The sequence below is a fragment of the Coturnix japonica genome, chromosome 20 (assembly GCF_054131305.1).
Source record: "Coturnix japonica strain WE chromosome 20, WE-NBRP24, whole genome shotgun sequence".
Taxonomy (NCBI): domain Eukaryota; kingdom Metazoa; phylum Chordata; class Aves; order Galliformes; family Phasianidae; genus Coturnix; species Coturnix japonica.
In genome coordinates, this window is record NC_140682.1 from 9,740,757 (window position 1) to 9,749,512 (window position 8,756).

The following is an 8,756-nucleotide window of genomic DNA, read 5'->3' on the forward strand; positions in this document are numbered from 1 at the left end:
AGGAGTTGGCACTTGTGGGTCAGGTGGTGGCACTTGTGGGGCGGGATGTGGAAGTTGTGGGGCGTGAGGTGTCACTTGTGGGGCGGAAGTTGACACTGTTGGGGTGTGAGGTGGCACTTGTGGGGCGGAAGGTGGAACGTATGGGGTGGGAGGTTGGGCTGCTGAGGCCGGGCTGGTTTTCCATTTCTTTATAAACTGGGGTGCATCCACAGCAGCACTTATCTCCTGTTTTTGTTGTTGCTGTTGTTCAAGATAATTAAAGGATGCTACGTCTGTGTTTGTTGTCATCCTGCTTTCTTTTCTCTGTCTTGCAGGTCAGCTCGTGCTAGAAGTCGATGGTATCGCTGTATGAATCAAGGGCAGTTTAGGAGCAGCTGCTGATGGAAGAAACGAAGTCCAGGCTAATAAATGGAAGTATCTTCTGGTAAGGTGTCAAAGGTGGCAGTCATCATTAAAACCAAAGGGCTGGCTCATCCGAGTGCTTGCTGACTGATGCTTGGGAGTATCTCGTTCTCCAGCTGTATGATACGGAAGCTAAATATGCTGAGCCGTTACAGCTTGTGCTGAAGTTGTGATTGTGCTCCCAGATGTTTCCTTTAGTGGTAAATCATGTTCTGGCACTGTGGTAGTCCTATCTCTGGCATGATCAGGAGCCTGGAGCACCGTGTCTGGTTGCGAGCCTTGTGTGCCTGTTTCCATGAACCTTGCTTTCTTTCTCTCTTCAGAGTAAGGGCAGGGTGCTTCCTTGCTTTTGGTGGATTCATTCAGGAGGCTGTCAGAAGGCCAATTGCAGTGTTCATAACACGGAGGGACACAATGGGAATGGACTCTCGTTACCACCATGCAAAAGTGAGTTTCTTATGAGTGATATAATTTTGATTATTACTTCTGAGCAGTTGCAGTGTGATAGAGGATGTCACGAAACTATTTATTTGGGAGCACAGGGAAGAGTCATGAGAACCGAAAATGTAGTTTCTGTTTTGGCTGTCAAAATGGTGGAGTTTTTTTGGGAGGACAGTGTCTGGTCTTCCTGTTAGCAGGCCCCCTCTGAGAAATTGGGCTTTGCTTGCTGCTTTGCTGTGCCTACCTGCCTGCTCCCTGTGCTTGCTGTGTCTGATACCAGCGGTCGTGGAACATGCTCCCTGAGGCTGTGGGCCTGGCCCTGAGCTGCTGCAGCTTAAAGGCCGTTTGAGTTTAGGTTGTCCTTCCTGGAGCATCGGGTTGGACTTGATAATCCTCGTGGTTCCTTTACAACTTGGGCTATTCTGTGGTTCTGTGGTCTTGGTGGTTTGCCTGGGAAATACCAGATGGTTTTATTCCCCCAATTTTTTATGGCATTTGAACTTGTTTCAATTCTAAATGTGGGAGAGGAGTTGGATAAGGGTAGGGTAAGGGTAAGGGTAGGTTGCTTTTTTCTTTTTCCTGTTCTCCTAGGTGTTTTCTGCCCATGTTGTGATAACTCTCTAACCAGAAATGTTCTTAATGCTCATGAAAAGGCTTTACTGGCAGCACACAATTTGACCATAGGACTGCTTGCTGGATTAATTTCTATGGATTGATTGTATGCTTTTTGAGGTGGTATGTTCAGTTTATCTTTTGAAAGGCTGTCAGCTTTTGAGGTCGCTGAGGTGTCTTGCTTTATCAGTCTCTAGCAGCTTGCTGGAGCTTGAAGTAGTTGAATCGTCCCATACAGAGCTGTTAAATAAAACCTTATAATCACTTTGTTTGTCACCTTACTGCCCTTCTTGTCTCCCTAGAGCCCAGCTGTCTTCCTGGGATTGCTGAGCAGCTGCCTTTCGCTGTCTCCTGCCTATCAGATCAAAAACCAGTGGTGTAAAACTGAGTTGGAATTTGGTGGCGTAAGTCCTTGAGTATTCTTTATTTCTGTAAAAGGCGCTGGATGTCTCAAGATGGAAGTCCAGATACCTACCCAAGTGTATTACAGCAATCACAGAATTTCTATTTCAGAGACTTTTTCAAAGCCCTTCAGATGGAAAGGCAAAGGGAAGTGCAACTTTGGAGTAGTAAATGGTGCTTATTAAAATGTAAAGAGGTCTAATTGGTGTAAATGGACTCCAGTCACACTGGTGTATAGCTTTCTTTATGAGGGTACTCAGGAATTCTTCTGACAATGAGTGATACAGTCCCAGCTCCAGGTGCGTGCTCAGCTTGGAAATGCATGCACATAGCTTTTGCTTGGCCAGCTGCTTTGACTGCATTGCACTACATCATCTTGTCTTGATCTCTTTGCTCCCTCCATCAAAAGTTTTGCTCGGCCTAGACTCGTTGCAGATACTGACTGTGTTATTTTGATCCACATGAGATCAATACAGAAATGAATACAGAAAATTAAGTAGGGTTGTGCAGCACGAATTTGAACGTCTATGGAGACCACCCTTTGTGGGACTCAGACTTGCAGAACTAGCTCCTTGAAGAGAGGGGCTCCCAAGGTATTAACCCATATAAACCGTTGCTCTTCAGCATCTTCCTTCGTCAGTAACATAGATGATGGCAGGTTTGCAGACGATACAAACTGAGCAGTGCAGTCAATATATTGTAGGGGAGGGAAGCCAACCAGAGGGACCGGGACAGGCTGGAGAGGTTGCGGGCGTCCCTTTATTTTCCTTTGTTGTTTCCTTCTGGTTACAGGGAGGTGTCCGTCCCTTCTGCCACTGTGAAGTTGCTGTGGGGAATGAAACCGTCTGCAATTGTGGAAGGAGGGTCACTGCATGAGGAGGGGCTGCACATTCAGACATATGGAAGTTGATGGGAGTGTTTGCCTACAGATGTGTTCTCAATTTCAGTCCCCCAAACCAATGAATTTCTGTAGGAGGCTAGATGTGCTTTTACAGGCAAGATTCATTGACTTTAAAATGATACTGGTTTTGATGACGACGAGGGGGGCTGGGTGGTTGTACAGGGAAGACAATTGAATGCTGCCAGAGATCTGCGTTTATCAGGCAGGAAACAGTGGGCATTGGCCTCCCGTGAGCTGGGCTTGATACTGATCTACCGGGACTCTTCTGTCCTGGATATCTTCAGAGAACATTGTTCTAGCTGCTTGTAGTTGTAAGGCGTGGGAAAGGAAACAGTGGTAAAGAACTAAGAACCTGCAAGATAGTTTTGGATAGGGCGGTGGATGTAGTTTACCATGATTTCAGCAAGGCATCTGGTACTGTCTCCCAGGACATCCTTATAACAAGCTGAGCAAGCGTGGGATAGATGAGTGGACAGAGAGGTGGGTTGAGAAGTGGCTGACTGGCAGAGCACAGAGAGACGTTGTTGGCAGTGCAGAATCCAGGTGGAGGCCTGTAACTAGCGGCGTCCCCCAGGGGTCAGTGCTGGGTCCGGTCTTGTTCAATATCTTCATCAACGACCTTGATGAGGAGATAGTGACCACCCTCAGCAAGTTTGTGATGACACGAAGTTGGGAGGACTGGCTGACACGCCTGAAGGCTGTGCTGCCATTCAGCAAGACCTGGACAGGCTGGAGAGCTGGGCAGTAAGAAACCGGATGAGGTTTAACAAAAGCAAGTGTAGAGTCTTGCACCTAGGGAGCAGTAATTGCATGCACCAGTACAGGCTGGGGGAAGAGCTGCTGGAGAGGAGCTCTGAAGAGAGGAACCTGGGTGTCCTGGTGGACAACAGATTGACCATGAGCCAGCAGTGTGCCCTTGTAGCCAAAAAAGCCGATGGAATACTGGGGTGTATTACAAAGAGCATGGACAGCAGGTCAAGGTGGCACTTGTGGGGAGGAAAATGGAAGTTGTGGGGCAGGGGGTGGCACTTGTGAAGCAGGAGGTGGCACTTGTGGGGTAGGATGTGGAAGTTCTTGAGCAGGAAATGGCAGTTGTGGAACAGGAGGTGGCATTTGTGGGTCAGGAGGTGGAAGTTGTGAGGTGGGAGGTAAAAGTTGGGGGAAGGAGGAGGCACGTGTGGGGCGGGAGGTGGAAGTTGTGGGGCGGGAGGTGGAAGTTGTAAGGCGGGAAATAGCACTTGTGGGGTGGGAGGCGGCACTTGTGTGGCAGGAGGTGGGACACTTGTGTGGAGGGAGGTGGCACTTGTGGGGCAGGAGGTGGCACTTGAGGGGCAGGAGGTGGAAGATGTGGGGCAGGAATTGGCATTGCAGTGCGGGATGTGGAACTGGTGGGGCAGGAGATGGCACTTGTGGGGCTGGTGGTGGCACTTGTGGAGCGGGAGGTGGCACTTGTATGGCAGGAGGTGGCACTTGTGGGCCGGGAGGTGGATGATGTGGGGCAGGATGTTGCACTTGTGGGGTGGGAGCTGGTAATAGTGGGGTGGGAGGTGGCAGTTGTGGAGCAGGATGTGGAAGATGTGGGGCTGGTTGTGGCAGTTGTGGGGCTGGAGGTTGAAGTTGTGGGTCGGGAGGTGGCATTTGTAAAACAGGAGGTGGCACTTGTGGGGCAGGAGGTGGCACTTGTGGGGCAGGAGGTGGCACTTGTGGGTCATGAGGAGGAAGTTGGGCAGTTAATGACACTTGTGGGGCAGGAGGTGGATGATTTGGAGCGGGAGGTGGCAGTTGTGTGGCAAAATGTGGCACTTGTGGGGCATGAACTGGCACTTGTGGGGCATGAACTGGCAATTGTGGGGCAGAAATTGGCACTTGTGGGGCAGGAGGTGGATGATGTGGGGCAGCAGTTGGCACTTGTTGGGTGGGAGGTGGATGATGTGGGGCAGGAGGTGGCAATTGTGGAGCAGGAGGAGGATGTTGCGGGTCAGGGTTTGGCACTTGTGGGGCAAGAGGTTGAATTTGTGGGGTGGTAGGTGGCTAATGTGGGGCAGGAAATGGCACTTGTGGGGCAGGAGTTGGCACATGTGGCACAGGAGGTGGCACTTATGGGGCAGGAAATGGCACCTGTGGGGCAGGAGTTGGAACCTGTGGGGTTAGAAATGGCACTTGTTGGGCAGGTGGTGGCACTTGTGGGGCGGGAGGTGGCACTTGTGGGGCAGGAAATGGCACCTGTGGGGCAGGAGTTTGGACCTGTGGTTTAAGAAACGGCATTTGTTTGCAGGAGGTGGCACTTGTGGGGCAGGAGTTTGGACCTGTGGTTTAAGAAATGGCATTTGTTTGCAGGAGGTGGTACTTGTGGGGCAGGTGGTGGTGCCTGTGGGGTGGGGGTGTAACTTGTGGGGCAGGAGGTGGTGATAGAGGGACGGGAGGTAGCATTTTATGGCGGGAGGTGGCACTTGTAGGGCAGGATGTGGAAGTTGTGAAGCGGGAGGTGGCACTTGTGTGGCGGGAGGTGGAATTTGTGGGGTGGTATGCAACAGATGTGGGGCAGGAAATGGCACTTGTGGGGCAGGAGTTGGTAAATGTGGGACAGGAGGTGGTACTTGTGGGGTAGGAAATGGCACCTGTGGGGCAGGAGTTGGAACATGTGGGGTAAGAAATGGCACTTGTTGGGCAGGAGGTGGCACTTGTTAGACGAGAGTTGGAACTTGTGGGGCAGGAGGTGGCACTTGTGGGGCGGGAGGTGGCACTTGTGGAAATGGAGATGGCACTAGTGGGGCAGGTAGTGGCACTTGTGGGGCGGGATATGGAACTTATGGGGCAGGAGTTGACACTTTTGGGGCAGGAGGCGGAAGTTGTGGGGCTGGACATGGCACTTGTGGGGCGGGAGTTGGATGATGTGGAGCAGCAGCTGGCACTTGTGGGGAAGGAGGTGGCACTTGTTGGGCGGGAGGTGGAACTTATGGGGCGTTACGTGGAAGTTGTGGGGCAGGAGGTGGCTCTTTTGAGGCAGGAAGTGGCACTTGTGGGCCAGGACATGGAAGTTGTAGGGCGGGAGGTGGCACTTCTGGGGTGGGAGGTGGTAGATGTTGGGCAGGAGGTGGCACTTGTGGGGTGGGAGGTGGCACTTGTGGGGCAGGAGGTGGAAGTTGTGGAGCGGGAGGTGGCATTTGTGGGGTGAAATGTGGCACTTGTGGGGCAGGAGGTTGCACTTGTGGGGCAAGAGGTGGCACTTGTGGGGCGGAAATTGGAACTTGTTGGGAGGGAAGAGGTACTTGTGGGGCAGGAAGTGGCTCTTGTCGGGCAGGAGCTGGAACTTGTGGGGCAGGAGCTTGCACTTGTGGGGCAGGAGGAGGAAGTTGGTCAGTCAGTGACACTTGTGGGGCAGGAGGTGGTTTATTTGGGGGGAGGAGGCAGTGGTGTGGAGAAATGTGGCACTTCAGGGGAATGAGCTGGCGCTTGTGGGGCAGAAATTGGCACTTATGGGGCAGGAGGATGTCTTTGTCGGTCAGGAGGTGGCACTTGTGAGCAGGAAGTGGATGACGTAGTGCAGGAGCTGGCACTTGTGAAGCATGAGCTGGCACATGTGGGGCAGGAATTGGCACTTGTGGGGCAGGTGGTGGCACTTGTTGGGTGGGAGGTGGACGATGTGGGGCAGGAGGTGGCACTTGTGGAGCAGGAGGTGGCACTTGTGGGGCAGGAATTGGCACTTGTGGGGCAGGAGGTGGATGATGTGGGGCAGGAGGCTGTCTTTGTGGGGTTAGATGTGGCACTTGTGGGGCAGGAATTGGCACTTGTAGGGTGGGAGGTGGAAGTTGTGGGGTAGGAAATGGCACTTGTGGGGCAGGAGTTGGCACATGTGAAACAGGAAATGGCACTTGTGGAACAGGAAATGGCACCTGTGGGGCAGGAGTTGGAACCTTTGGGGTAAGAAATGGCACTTGCTGGGCAGGAGGAGGAACTTGTGGGGCAGGAAGTGGAACTTGTTTGTCATGTGGCCACAATTGTTGAGCGGGAGGTGGCACTTGTGGGGCAGGAGGTGGCACTTTTGGGGAGGGATGTGGTACTTGTGGGGCTGGAGGTGGCACTTGTATGGCGGGATGTTGAAGTTGTGGGGCGGGAGGTGGCATTTGTGGGGCTGGAACTGGCTCTTGTGGGGCAGGAGGTGGAAGTTGTAGGGCAGGAAATGGCTCTTGTGGGGCAGGAGGTGGCACTTGTGGGGCAAGAAATGGCACTTGTGGGGCAGGAGTTGGCACTTGTGGGTCACGTGGTGGCACTTGAGGTGCGGGATGTGGCACTTGTGGAATTGGAGTTGGCACTAGTGAGGCAGAAGGTGGAAGTTGTGGGGAAGTATTTGGCACTTGTGGGGCAAGAGGTGGAACTTGTGGGGCAGGAGGTGGTCCTTGTGGGACGAGAGGTGGCACTTGTTGGGCAGGAGGTGGAACTTATGGGGCGTTACGTGGAAGTTGTGGGGCGGGAGGTGGCACCTGTGGAAATGGAGATGGCACTAGTGGGGCAGGTAGTGGCACTTGTGGGGCGGGATATGGAACTTATGGGGCAGGAGTTGACACTTTTGGGGCAGGAGGTGGAAGTTGTGGGGCTGGACGTGGCACTTGTGGGGCGGGAGTTGGCATTTTGGGGAGGGTGGTGGCACTTGTTGGGCAGGAGGTGGCACTTGTGGGACGAGAGGTGGCACTTGTGGGGCAGGAGGTGGAACTTATGGGGCGTTACGTGGAAGTTGTGGGGCAGGAGGTGGCTCTTTTGAGGCAGGAGGTGGCACTTGTGGGCCAGGAGATGGAAGTTGTAGGGTGGGAGGTGGCACTTGTGGGGTGGGAGGTGGTAGATGTTCGGCGTGAGGTGGCACTTGTGGGTCGGGAGGTGGAAGTTGTGGGGCAGGAGGTGGAAGTTGTGGAGCGGGAGGTGGCATTTGTGGGGCGAAAGGTGACACTTGTGTGGCAGGAGGTTGCACTTGTGGGGCAGGAGGTGGCACTTGTGGGGTGGAAATTGGAACTTGTTGGGAGGGAAGAGGTACTTGTGGGGCAGGAAGTGGCTCTTGTCGGGCAGGAGCTGGCACTTGTGGGGCAGGAGGTTGCAGTTGTGTGTCAGGAGGAGGAAGTTGGGCGGTCAGTGACACTTGTGGGGCAGGAGGTGGATTATTTTGGAAGGGAGGTGGCAGTGGTGTGGCAAAATGTGGCACTTTTCAAGCAGGAGCTGGCACTTGTAGGGCAGGAATTGGCACTTGTGGTGCAGGGGGTGGTCGTTGTGGGGCAGGAGGTGGCACTTGTGGGGCAGAAGATGGATGATGTGGGACACGACCTTGCACTTGTGGGGCATGAACTGGCACTTGTTGGGCAGGAGGTGGCACTTGTGGGGAAGGAGGTGGCACTTGTATGGCAGGAATTGAAACTTGTGGGGTGGGATGGGGTACCTGTGGTGAATGAAGTGGCTCTTGTGGGGCAGGAGCTGGCACTTGTGGGGATGGAGCTGGCACTTGTGGGGCATGAACTGGCACTTGTGGGCAGGAAGTGGATGATGTGGTGCAGGAGCTGGCACTTGTGAAGCATGAGCTGGCACATGTGGGGCAGGAATTGGCACTTGTGGGGCAGGAGCCTACACTTGTGGGGCAGAACGTGGCACTTGTTGGGCAGGAGGTTGAAGTTGTGGTGCAGGATGTAGCACTTGTGGGGCAGGAGCTGTAAATTTTCCGGCGAGATATGGCACTTGTGGGGCAGGAGGTTGCACTAGTTTGGAAGGAGGTGGCACTTGTGGGGCGGGATGTGGCACTTGTGGGGCGAGAGGTGGCACTTGTGGGGCAGAAGGTGGATGATGTGGGGCAGGAGCTGGCAATTGTGAAGCATGAGCTGTCACTTTTGGGGCAGGAATTGTCAGTTGTGCGGCAGGAGTTGGCACTTGTGGGGCAGGATGTGGCACACGGGCAGGAGTTGGCACTTGTGTGGTGGGATGTTGAAGTTGTTGGGCGGGAGGTGGCACTTGTGGGGCTGGA

The 8,756-nt window shown here is 53.7% G+C and overlaps 1 long non-coding RNA gene across 2 annotated transcripts; it reads left to right on the top strand.

Moving 5' to 3' along the window:
• Positions 1-210: 210 nt before the first annotated feature.
• LOC146757648 (uncharacterized) lies at positions 211-3,843 on the top strand. 2 transcript variants are annotated; one of them, XR_014936042.1, is made up of 4 exons: positions 211-424; positions 726-849; positions 1,758-1,859; positions 2,650-3,843. It is a non-coding gene; the product is annotated as an uncharacterized LOC146757648 (long non-coding RNA). The 2 variants fall into 2 exon arrangements; XR_014936041.1 differs by having other exon boundaries at positions 1,758-3,843.
• The last annotated feature ends 4,913 nt before the right edge of the window (positions 3,844-8,756 follow it).